Raw genomic sequence first — 13,848 nt, 5'->3', positions numbered from 1 at the left:
ACACACACAAAAACACACACTAGTATGAACAAAATGTAAATATTCTACCTGGTATATACTCCGTAATGCATGTTGAATAGAGCACATCCTCCCCCAGCTCAGGTCAAATGTAGAGCACTATATAGGGAATAGGGTGCCATTTGGGACTCAGCCCTGTATAGGTATCTCAGCGGTGGGGCCATGTGGTCTGGTTTAGCAATGAGGAAGGAGAGGAGGATGAGGAGGGAGAGGAGGATGAGGAGGGAGAGGAGGAAGAGGAGGAAAAGGAGGGAGAGGAGGATGAGGATGATGAGGAGGGAGAGGAGGAAGAGGAGGGAGAGGAGGGAGAGGAGGATGAGGAGGATGAGGATGGAGAGGAGGAAGAGGAAGGAGAGGAGGGAGAGGAGGGAGAGGAGGATGAGGAGGGAGAGGAGGAAGAGGGAGAGGAGGATGAGGAGGGAGAGGAAGTTATTATTCACCGTAAAGAGCGAGGGTTGGGGTAGCACGGGGATTCTCCTTGAGGTAGTAAGGGGACACCCCTCGGGGTAGTAGGGGGACTCCCACCACTTGGGGTGGTAGGGGGATGCTCCTCGGGTAGTAGATGGACACCCCTCACTTGGGGTGGTAGGGGGACACGGACGCACCCCACTCAGGGTAGTAAGATGGACACCCCTCAGGGTGGTAGGGGGATACCCCCCACTTGGGGTAGTAAGGGGATGCCCCTCGAGGTAGTAGTGTCTGTGTCGCCTCCTTCCTGTGCGATGTTTACAGTACCCTGGACCACTTCACCAATAGCAGCGCAGCACTCAGCTCCAGAGTGCTGACAGGCAAGCTCTCTGGTTTGACAAAGAGCAGCGGCCCTCGGCAGGCAGACCTGTCAACTCAGCAGCTGGCCGCACTCAAAGACCCCAAGTACAGGCTCACACTCACAGACACACTATATATATACAGTATATATACACACTATACACATACACACATACACACTATATATACACTGTATATATACACACTATACACATACACACTATATATACTGTATATACACACTATACACATACACACTATATATACTGTATATACACACTATACACATACACACTCATACACACTATATATACTGTATATACACACTATACACATACACACTCATGCACACACACAAATACGTAAGCATTCCAAATTAAAACATAGCAAAATGTCTCTCGCTGCTCTGAGAGAGGTGTCAACAGATATCCAGGTATGTCAACAGCACAGGTGGCTAAGGGTCCTCTCTCTCAACACACACAAGCCTCTGTCTGGAGTTCCCATGCAAAGCTAACATGCATGAACATGTGCATCAACACACAAAGGAGCTTGTTGAAAGTCTCTAACATAACATATGAGTGGGGTGGGGGAGAACGAAAGAGAAAGAAAAAAAGAGAGAGAGAGAAAGAGAGAATGTGGCTGGGAGTTGAGCAGCCCGTAGATTTATGAAGGGACAAGGGAGGCAGCCAGAGAGACGATCTCCGCCCGAGGACGAACCTGGCCTCTCTATCACCGCTTCCCCCAAAGTTCCCAGGAACCTTCTTTCCCACCCAGGACTCACCAGCTGTGCCTCAGCCCAGCAACCGTCTGTTCCACCATGGAGGGAGAGAGAGAGGGAGAGAGAGAGAGGGAGAGGGAGAAAGGGAGAGGGATAGAGAGAGAGAGGGAGAGAGGGAGAGAGATAGAGAGAGGGAGAGGGAGAGAGAGAGAGAGAGGGAGAGGGATAGAGAGAGAGTATAGGGAGAGAGAGAGAGAGAGAGAGAGGGAGAGGGATAGAGAGAGAGTATAGGGAGAGAGGGAGAGGGAGAGGGAGAGGGAGAGGGAGAGGGAGAGGGAGAGAGTATAGGGAGAGAGAGATATCCACACTAAAGCCACCAGCCTGGAGGAACCAGACGTTAAAAAGTACACACACTTTCAGTGTCCCTCCAGAGCATCAGTTTCCCTCCAGAGCATCAGTTTCCCCTCCAGAGCATCAGTTTCCCTCCAGAGCATCAGTTTCCCTCCAGAGCATCAGTTTCCCTCCAGAGCATCAGTTTCCCTCCAGCGCATCAGTTTCCTTCCAGAGCACCAGTTTCCCTCCAGAGCATCAGTTTCCCTCCAGAGCATCAGTTTCCCCCCAGAGCATCAGTTTCCCTCCAGAGCATCAGTTTCCCCCCAGAGCATCAGTTTCCCTCCAGAGCATCAGTTTCCCTCCAGAGCATCAGTTTCCCCCCCCAGAGCATCAGTTTCCCTCCAGAGCATCAGTTTCCCTCCAGAGCATCAGTTTCCCTCCAGAGCATCAGTTTCCCCCCCAGAGCATCAGTTTCCCTCCAGAGCACCAGCAACTCACCGCCAACCCTCCACTAGCACAACAAAAGCATGACCAACCAGGGTGGTAAGGGACGGACGACTCCCCAGTGACAGTGGGAAAGTCACCGGTGATGAACCCATACTGTTGATGTAGTTGCTCCATGGCTTGTTACATACAGTGCGAAGATAAGCCTGGGAAGTGGGAACAGCAGTTTGAGAAATCTGAATCGGCTGTTCCGGATACAAAGTATGTGTTTCCATTGGATTACGCTATTATCTTATTAAACTAGTGCGCCCACACACATATCAGTATTCTCTGTTGAGAGTGTGGTTTTGGCATGCCAGATATTTCACTCGAATTCTGAAGTGTAATAAAGAATTTGATGAATTGTGGAATGAGGAACAGCATGAAGAGACATATTATGTCCCAAATTACACCCTATTCCTTTCATAGTGTGCCTATAAGGGTTCTGCAGTGCACTACATAGGGAGCAGGTTTCCAAATTGAATAGGGTGCCATAGGGAATAGGGTTCCAAAGGGAATAGGGTTCCATAGGGAATAGGGTTCCAAAGGGAATAGGGTTCCGAAGGGAATAGGGTGCCATAGGGAATAGAGTTCCATAGGGAACTCTATTCCCTCTATAGGGAATAGAGTGCCATAAGGAATAGAGTGCCATAGGGAATAGAGTTCCATAGGGAATATAGTTTCATAGGGAATAGAGTGCCATAGGGAATAGAGTGCCATAGGGAATGGAGTGCCATAGGGAATGGAGTGCCATAGGGAATAGAGTGCCATAGGGAAAGGAGTGCCATAGGGAATAGAGTGCCATAGGGAATAGAGTGCCATAGGGAATGGAGTGCCATAGGGAATGGAGTGCCATAGGGAATGGAGTGCCATAGGGAATAGAGTGCCATAAGGAATAGAGTTCCATAGGGAATAGAGTGCCATAAGGAATAGAGTGCCATAGGGAATAGAGTGCCATAGGGAATAGAGTGCCATAAGGAATAGAGTTCCATAGGGAATAGAGTTCCATAGGGAATGGAGTGCCATAGGGAATGGAGTGCCATAGGGAATAGAGTGCCATAGGGAATAGAGTTCCATAGGGAATAGAGTGCCATAGGGAATGGAGTGCCATAGGGAATAGAGTGCCATAGGGAATAGAGTGCCATAGGGAATAGAGTTCCATAGGGAATGGAGTGCCATAGGGAATAGAGTGCCATAGGGAAGGGAGTTCCATAGGGAATGGAGTGCCATAGGGAATAGAGTTCCATAGGGAATAGACTGCCATAGGGAATAGAATGCCATAGGGAATAGAGTGCCATAGGGAATAGAGTGCCATAGGGAATAGAGTGCCATAGGGAATAGAGTGCCATAGGGAATAGAGTGCCATAGGGAATGGAGTGCCATAGGGAATAGAGTGCCATAGGGAATAGAGTGCCATAGGGAATAGAGTGCCATAGGGAATGGAGTGCCATAGGGAATAGAGTGCCATAGGGAATAGAGTGCCATAGGGAATAGAGTGCCATAGGGAATAGAGTGCCATAGGGAATAGAGTGCCATAGGGAATAGAGTGCCATAGGGAATAGAGTGCCATAAGGAATAGAGTTCCATAGGGAATTAGAGTTCCATAAGGCATAGGGCTATTTTCTCTTTATATCCATATGCCAGTCATACAGTAGACTGAGGGATAAAGGAATCCTAATAATGTGCCACACACTCAAACGGATCAGATGAGAGAACGTTCCAGAATGTTTTCATTAGCCTCCCTGGACCTCCTCAGAATGTTCCAGCACAGCGGTGTCTCGTTCCTGGAAAATACTGGAGACACGAAGAAGAGAGGAGTAACTTTGTATTATTTAAATAATCCGATATTAACTCATATAACATCTTCTTTCTTCTTCAAGCTCTCTTTTGGGTCGGGTTGCAGCAAACGTTACGCAAAGACATAAGATTGTAGATTTCCAATTGCAAATCACACTTTCTTCTGTCTTTTCTCTACCGAGCTAAACTCAATTTCCACATATTTAATGCTCACAGTAGGAGAGGATTTCTTCTCTCTACACATTATCTTAACCTAATTCCAGTGTACGGGGACATTTCCTGCTGTACAACTCGGTTGACGTTTCACAGCATGCTTTGTGGAACCCAAACCAGCTCAGAGTAGTAGGAAAAGGAAAGAGGCCTCTCTCTCTCTCTCTCTCTCTCTCTCTCTCTCCCTCTCTCTCTCTCTCTCGCTCTCTCTCCTCTCATAAAGTCTCTCTGTAGTAGCACGAGGTGGGGGGATGGGCAGGGGACTGGAGAGTAGGGAGGGTTGTCAAAAGCAGACTCAATACTGACTGAAGTAGAGTCTGCTTTTTCTTTTACCCAATCACCCATCACTCAACAGAAGGTTCTTCGAAAGCCTTTAGGAGTGAGATTTGATTTGGAGAGAGATATTTTGTTGTTGATTTGAGTAAGACTGACTGTGGAGTTGTCGTGTTTACCACAGCATGGAGGTGATTGGCTCTCACCTCCTCAGTCCCCCAGGAACGAGACACCGCTGTGCTGGAACATTCTGAGGAGGTCCAGGGAGGCTAATGAAAACATTCTGGAACGTTCTCTCACCTCTTCAGTCTCTATTTCTGCCTTTCCTTCATTACAAATGATACCATCTGAACATGTACCTCTTCTTTATGAATGGCTTTTTTGTTGTTGTCGCAAATTCATACATTCATTGTCTTCAGAGAAGACTGGGAGGATTATATTTTGTTTCTGACTTGAAAAAAACTGTTATTATTGAGTATGAAATGAAGAAAAAAGGAGAAGGTTTGTTTGTAGTAGAAACAAACACTCACACAGTGGTTAATGGAACCACTTTTCATTGTGTTGATGGTGGTGGTGCATTGAAGACGTTGAGACTGTATGTATGTACTGTGGGTAAGTGAGAAGAGTAGCCGTTAACCCCACCACACCCACCCACCCACACACACACACACACACACACACACACAGATAAGATGGCTGGGCTGAAGAGGGCGAGCGCATCTTGCTCAACTTTGTTTTTTTTATGACTAATAAAACTTGAAACGTGAAACTAAAACACACACAGTCCCTCTGTTCCCCACCCAGGTATTATTTACAGTTAGGCACAGCCCAAGACCTCCCGGGTCTTTCACAGTCCAACGGAACCCACAGCCCTTCCCCCAAAGATGGTGGATGAATAAAGATGTCTTACTCAGGCCGTTTACCATTGAAAAATGGTCACACTTTCGGTGTGCTTAAGGGGTGGCTCTCCCATAGGCACCAATTCAATAGCAGCCGGGTCTGGTTTGCTTAGTTCATTGACTGTATATGAACCAGAAAAAAAATGAAGGTGAAATGTCTCGCTTCCTCTTTCGTCACTGTTCCCCAGTCACAGCTGGGGCTCTCTGTCTTCTTTACATGGCTGATTCCTCTCATTGTCTGAAGTGTTTATCCTACTGATTCTCTAAGCAGAGTCCTAAATGGCTCCCTATTCCCTACATAGTATAGCCCTAAATAGTGTCTCCCTACATAGTATAGCCCTAAATAGTGTCTCCCTACATAGTAAAGCCCTACATAGTGTCTCCCTACATAGTATAGCCCTAAATAGTGTCTCCATATAGTATAGCCCTACATAGTGTCTCCCTACATAGTATAGCCCTAAATAGTGTCTCCCTACATAGTGTCTCCCTACATAGTATAGCCCTAAATAGTGTCTCCCTACATAGTATAGCCCTACATAGTGTCTCCCTACATAGTATAGCCCTAAATAGTGTCTCCATATAGTATAGCCCTACGTAGTGTCTCCCTACATAGTATAGCCCTAAATAGTGTCTCCCTAAATAGTGTCTCCCTACATAGTATAGCCCTAAATAGTGTCTCCCTACATAGTATAGCCCTAAATAGTGTCTCCCTACATAGTATAGCCCTAAATAGTGTCTCCCTACATAGTATAGCCCTAAATAGTGTCTCCATACATAGTGTCTCCCTACATAGTGTCTCCCTACATAGTATAGCCGTAAATAGTGTCTCCATACATAGTGTCTCCCTACATAGTGTCTCCCTACATAGTATAGCTGTAAATAGTGTCTCCCTACATAGTGTCTCCCTACATAGTGTAGCCCTAAATACTGTCTCTCTACATAGTATAGCCCTACATAGTGTCTCAATACATAGTGTCTCCATACATAGTCTCCCTACATAGTGTCTCCATGCATAGTGTCTCCCTACATAGTGTCTCCATGCATAGTGTCTCCCTACATAGTGTCTCCATGCATAGTGTCTCCCTACATAGTGTCTCCATACATAGTCTCCCTACATAGTGTCTCCCTACATAGTGTCTCCCTAAATAGTGTCTCCCTACATAGTGTCTCCATACATAGTGTCTCCCTAAATAGTGTCTCCCTACATAGTGTCTCCCTACATAGTGTCTCCCTACATAGTGTCTCCCTACATAGTGTCTCCCTAAATAGTGTCTCCCTAAATAGTGTCTCCCTACATAGTGTAGCCCTACATAGTGTCTCCCTACATAGTGTAGCCCTAAATAGTGTCTCCCTACATAGTGTAGCCCTACATAGTGTCTCCCTACATAGTGTAGCCCTACATAGTGTCTCCCTACATAGTGTCTCCCTACATAGTGTAGCCCTAAATAGTGTCTCCCTACATAGTGTCTCCATACATAGTCTCCCTACATAGTGTCTCCCTACATAGTGTCTCCCTAAATAGTGTCTCCCTACATAGTGTCTCCATGCATAGTGTCTCCCTACATAGTGCCGCCATACATAGTCTCCCTACATAGTGTCTCCATGCATAGTGTCTCCCTAAATAGTGTCTCCATAGATAGTGTCTCCCTACATAGTGTAGCTCTACATAGTGTAGCCCTACATAGAGTCTCCCTACGTAGTGTCTCCCTACATAGTGTCTCCATGCATAGTGTCTCCCTACATAGTGTCGCCATACATAGTCTCCCAACATAGTGTCTACATGCATAGTGTCTCCCTACATAGTGTCTCCATACATAGTGTCTCTACATAGTGTCTCCCTACATAGTGTCTCCCTACATAGTGTAGCCCTACATAGTGTCTTCCTACATAGTGTCTCTCTAAATAGTGTCTCCCTAAATAGTGTCTCCCTACATAGTGTCTCCATGCATAGTGTCTCCCTACATAGTGCCGCCATACATAGTCTCCCTACATAGTGTCTCCATGCATAGTGTCTCCCTACATAGTGTAGCCCTACACAGTGTCTCCCTACATAGTGTCTCCCTACATAGTGTAGCTCTACATAGTGTCTCCCTACATAGTGTAGCTCTACATAGTGTCTCCCTACATAGTGTCTCCCTACATAGTGTAGCCCTACATAGTGTCTCCCTACATAGTGTCTCCGTACATAGTGTCTCCATACATAGTGTCTCCATACATAGTCTCCCTACATAGTGTCTCCATACATAGTGTCTCCCTACATAGTGTAGCCCTACACAGTGTGCCCCTACACAGTGTCTCCCTACATAGTGTAGCTCTACATAGTGTCTCCCTACATAGTGTGTCTCCCTACATAGTGTGTCTCCCTACATAGTGTGTCTCCCTACATAGTGTCTCCCTACATAGTGTGTCTCCCTACATAGTGTGTCTCCCTACATAGTGTGTCTCCCTACATAGTGTGTCTCCCTACATAGTGTGTCTCCCTACATAGTGTGTCTCCCTACATAGTGTGTCTCCCATTCCACATTGAAGTGGAAAAACGACCTTAATAAAAATGTGACATATTGAGATGGTGATGCTGCTCCCGCAGGCTGGAAGCAGGAGGCCTTGAAAGGAGAGGAGAAGCGGAGAAGCCGAGTGCCTCTCGCTGGGAATTCACTTTGTGTCACACACATCAATAGGGGCTGGCCTGCCATAAATCTTGATGCCAGCTGTGTTTAGCATCTCTCCATGTGGTTCTGGATAATGGAGAGTCAGCATCTCTCCTTGTGGTTCTGGATAATGTAGAGTCAGCATTTCTCCTTGTGGTTCTGGATAATGGAGAGTCAGCATTTCTCCTTGTGGTTCTGGATAATGGAGAGTCAGCATTTCTCCTTGTGGTTCTGGATAATGTAGAGTCAGCATCTCTCCTTGTGGTTCTGGATAATGTAGAGTCAGCATCTCTCCTTGTGGTTCTGGATAATGTAGCGTCAGCATTTCTCCTTGTGGTTCTGGATAATGTAGAGTCAGCATTTCTCCTTGTGGTTCTGGAATGTCTGACACCTGTCACCATCGTTACGCGCACCTGCGCCTCATGAGACTCACCTGGATTCCATCACCTTCCTGATTACCTCCCCTGTATCTGTCACTCCCTTTGGCTCTTTCCTCAGGTGTTATTGTTTCTGTTTCTGTTTGATGTCTGTACACTATTCCTGTTTCTTGTTTGTTCCAAGTTTGTTTATTTATTAAATTATTTACTCCCTGTACTTGCTTCCCGACTCCCAGCGTTGCACGTTACAGAATAACGCCTCACCCAAGGGCAGCAACAGGGATGTATTATTTTTATATATTTTTTGACTGGTTACGTCGGGTCCATGGGTCGCTGCCGAAGCAACCGCGGATGCCGTAGCCGGCTCTACAGGTTCCCATGCCTCAGCTGGATCTACAGGTTCCCGCGCCTCAGCTGGCTCTACAGGTTCCCGCGCCTCAGCTGGATCTACAGGTTCCCCACGCCTCAGCTGGATCTACAGGTTCCCGCGCCTCAGCTGGATCTACAGGTTCCCGCGCCTCAGCTGGATCTACAGGTTCCCGCGCCTCAGCTGGATCTACAGGTTCCCGCGCCTCAGCTGGATCTACAGGTTCCCGCGCCTCAGCTGGATCTACAGGTTCCCGCGCCTCAGCTGGATCTACAGGTTCCCGCGCCTCAGCTGGATCTACAGGTTCCCCACGCCTCAGCTGGATCTACAGGTTCGCTTGTGGTCCCCGGGACCGTCCCCTCTGGTCGGCATCCTGGGTGTAGATATGTAAGTAGATGTGTAAAGGATCAGTCATGACGGGTCACTGTGGTGGCCTGTCACTCTTTATCCCCTCAGCAGCTCAGCCTCTTTATCCCCTTAGCCCCTCTCTCTCTCTCTTACCCTGTCACCCTGCAGCCGGTGGCTCCACTCTTCTCCTCCTGCCCACGCTCACACACTCTTCCCTCTCACACACACACGCACACACACACACACACACACACACACACACACACACACACACACACACACACACACACACACACACACACACACACACACACACACACACACACACACACACACACACACACACACACACACACACACACACACACACACACACACACACTGCCTGTCAGCCCAGTCTGCCCATGCCATACTGCATCATGGGGGATGGGAGGAAGAGAAAGAGAGGAGGGGTGGTGATGAAAATCTGCTCACTCTGAATGGACACAGGGCCTTATCATTGCTGGGGGTCAAGTGAGGGGCAACATCAAGACACGAGCCAGGCATAAAAACAACAAGCTCTGACTGAATCACTAATTCTGAACGGTTAAGTTAAGGGTTAAAGTCTGAATGGTTAAGTTAAGGGTTAAAGTCTGAATGGTTAAGTTAAGGGTTAAGGTCTGAATGGTTAAGTTAAGGGTTCAGGTCTGAATGGTTAAGTTTAGGGTTAAAGTCTGAATGGTTAAGTTAAAGGTTAAGGTCTGAATGGTTAAGTTTAGGGTTAAGGTCTGCATGGTTAAGTTTAGGGTTAAAGTCTGGGATAGGATTAAAACAAAACAACAATAAGAGTGCCTAGCATTGGGATGGAACATGCAGCCCTCTTTGCTGGAACACACAGCTTACGCCCATCCACCTTCCCCAACACCCTAGTAAAACCAATCCACCTTCCCCATCCACAACACCCTAGTAAAACCAATCCACCTTCCCCAACACCCTAGTAAAACCCATCCACCTTCCCCATCCACAACACCCTAGTAAAACCCATCCACCTTCCCCGTCCACAACACCCTGGTAAAACCCATCCACCTTCCCCGTCCACAACACCCTAGTAAAACCCATCCACCTTCCCTGTCCACAACACCCTAGTAAAACCCATCCACCTTCCCTGTCCACAACACCCTAGTAAAACCCATCCACCTTCCCTGTCAACAACACCCTAGTAAAACCCATCCACCTTCCCTGTCCACAACACCCTTGTAAAACCCATCCACCTTCCCTGTCCACAACACCCTGGTAAAACCCATCCACCTTCCCTGTCCACAACACCCTAGTAAAACCCATCCACCTTCCCTGTCCACAACACCCTGGTAAAACCCATCCACCTTCCCCTTCCACAACACCCTGGTAAAACCCATCCACAACACCCTAGTAAAACCCATCCACAACACCCTAGTAAAACCCATCCACCTTCCCCGTCCACAACACCCTAGTAAAACCCATCCACCTTCCCTGTCTACAACACCCTGGTAAAACCCATCCACCTTCCCCTTCCACAACACCCTAGTAAAACCCAAGCCTTCCCCTTCCACAACACCCTAGTAAAACCCATCCACCTTCCCTGTCCACAACACCCTGGTAAAACCCATCCACCTTCCCCGTCCACAACACCCTAGTAAAACCCAAGCCTTACCCTTCCACAACACCCTAGTAAAACCCATCCACCTTCCCTGTCCACAACACCCTGGTAAAACCCATCCACCTTCCCCTTCCACAACACCCTGGTAAAACCCATCCACCTTCCCCAACACCCTAGTAAAACCCATCCACCTTCCCCAACACCCTAGTAAAACCCATCCACCTTCCCCGTCCACAACACCCTGGTAAAACCCATCCACCTTCCCCGTCCACAACACCCTAGTAAAACCCATCTACCTTCCCCATCCACAACACCCTGGTAAAACCCATCCACCTCCCCCTTCCACAACACCCTGGTAAAACCCATCCACCTTCCCCATCCACAACACCCTAGTAAAACCCATCCACCTTCCCCTTCCACAACACCCTGGTAAAACCCAACCACCTTCCCCATCCACAACACCCTAGTAAAACCCATCCACCTCCCCCTTCCACAACACCCTGGTAAAACCCATCCACCTTCCCCATCCACAACACCCTGGTAAAACCCATCCACCTCCCCCTTCCACAACACCCTGGTAAAACCCATCCACCTTCCCCATCCACAACACCCTAGTAAAACCCATCCACCTCCCCCTTCCACAACACCCTGGTAAAACCCATCCACCTTCCCCATCCACAACACCCTGGTAAAACCCAAGTCTACAGGATAGTAATTGAATTCACCGTTGCCCCCTAGTGAACAGATTTCAATGCATTTCCCGACGTCCTGGGGACTTGGACGGATGTCGTATTTCGAAGTGAATTTTGAGGGACCTGTTTGGGGAAAACGGCTGGAGGTGTGTGTGTGTGTGTGCGCCCACTTGTCTCTGTGTGTGTGTGTGTCTGCGACGTGTCTCGTCTGTGTGTGTGTGTCTGCGACGTGTGTGAGTGTACACTTTGGAAGAGGTCTTTATTAAGGTGCTATACACAGAGTAAAACACCCAGGAGGATATCATGTTGGTTCTAACTCCACCCAGGGGGATATCATATTGGTTCTGACTCCACCCAGGGGGATATGATATTGGTTCTAACTCCACCCAGGGGGATATCATATTGGTTCTAACTCCACCCAGGGGGATATCATATTGGTTCTAACTCCACCCAGGGGGATATCATATTGGTTCTAACTCCACCCAGGGGGATATCATATTGGTTCTAACTCCACCCAGGGGGATATCATATTGGTTCTAACTCCACCCAGGGGGATATCATATTGGTTCTAACTCCACCCAGGGGATATCATGTTGGTTCTAACTCCACCCAGGGGGATATCATATTGGTTCTGACTCCACCCAGGGGGATATCATGTTGGTTCTAACTCAACCCAGCGGAGGTAGAGAATTGTCCACACACACACACACACACACACACATGCACACAGACATACATACGCACGCCTGCACATACCAGCAGGCTTCACATCCACCATCGCACGAAATGAGAAATTGAAGATTTAATGAAAGCCTTTGCTGCGGTTCCGACACCGCTGGGCAAAATCAATTCAAGATGAGTCCCATAGATCCCGCTTCTTGAACCATTGCACACGTGAGCCTGATTGCTTTTCTACACATCGTGTGTGTTTGTGTGTGTGTGTCTGTACGTGTGTGTGTGTGTGTGTGTGTGTGTCTGTACATTTCTGTGTGTGTATACACACTCTACTCCTCCTCTGATCCACCTACACTACTTTCTGGAGTGGATGATTTATCAATGTGGCTAAATGAGATGGCTCATTGACTCAGACATAAGGGAAAGATCCCTCCAAGCTCTGCCTGCAGTGAGCTATTTGTTCTTGTTCCACTATAATGTCACTAGGTGATAACACCCTGTAACAGCTAGAATCAATAGGTGAATAACACCCTGTAACAGCCAGAACCACTAGGGGATAACACCCTGTAACAGCTAGAACGACTAGGTGATAATACCCTGTAACAGCTATAATTACTAGGTGATAATACCCTGTAACAGCTAGAGTGGCTAGCTGATAACACCCTGCAACAGATAGAATGACTAGGTGATAACACCCTGTAACAGCTAGAATGACTAGGTGATAACACCCTGTAACAGCTAGAATGACTAGGTGATAACACCCTGTAACAGCTAGAATGACTAGGTGATAATACCCTGTAACAGCTAGAATGACTATGTGATAACACCCTGTAACAGCTGGAATGACTATGTGATAACACCCTGTAACAGCTGGAATGACTAGGTGATAACAACCTGTAACAGCTGGAATGACTATGTGATAACACCCTGTAACAGCTGGAATGACTAGGTGATAACACCCTGCAACAGCTAGAATGACTAGGAGGGTGTCCTTATGACGCTGTCCTTATGTTTCAGACTTGTTTTATTTAGCTTTTACCTGAAATTGTAGTAACAGCATTTTACATTCGGAAATTGTCGCCGTATCTTTAAATCTCAACTGTGTGTTTTTGTTTTGTTTCGCTTGACTGCACTGAGCCACAGATGTCCAGTCAAGAATCAACTCTCTAGGAATCTAAGAATCAACTCTCTAGGAATCTAAGAATCAACTCTCTAGGAATCTAAGAATCAACTCTCTAGGAATCTAAGAATCAACTCTCTAGGAATCTAAGAATCAACTCTCTAGGGAATTATCAACACTTTCAGTCGCCATTTGCTTTTATCTCATGTAGGCCTAGTAACTTCCATGATATTGATCAAATGAAGCCTTGTTATGCAAGTGTAAGCTTAAAAGCTTCTATCTAGTTATGGTTCAGCTAAACATTCAGTTAACAGCCAGCACGTTGATGTGAGAAGGATGCAGAAAGGATTTATACACTATTTATACAAAAGTATGTGGACACCCCTTAAAATGAGTGGATTTGACTATTTCACCCACAACCATTGCTGACAAGTGTATACAATTGAGCATAAAGCCATGCAATCTCAATTTTTTTAAAGATATTATTATTATTTTATTTTTTTCACC

The sequence above is a fragment of the Oncorhynchus kisutch genome, linkage group LG10 (assembly GCF_002021735.2).
Source record: "Oncorhynchus kisutch isolate 150728-3 linkage group LG10, Okis_V2, whole genome shotgun sequence".
NCBI classification, from domain to species: domain Eukaryota; kingdom Metazoa; phylum Chordata; class Actinopteri; order Salmoniformes; family Salmonidae; genus Oncorhynchus; species Oncorhynchus kisutch.
Note: the sequence above shows the minus strand (reverse complement) of the source record.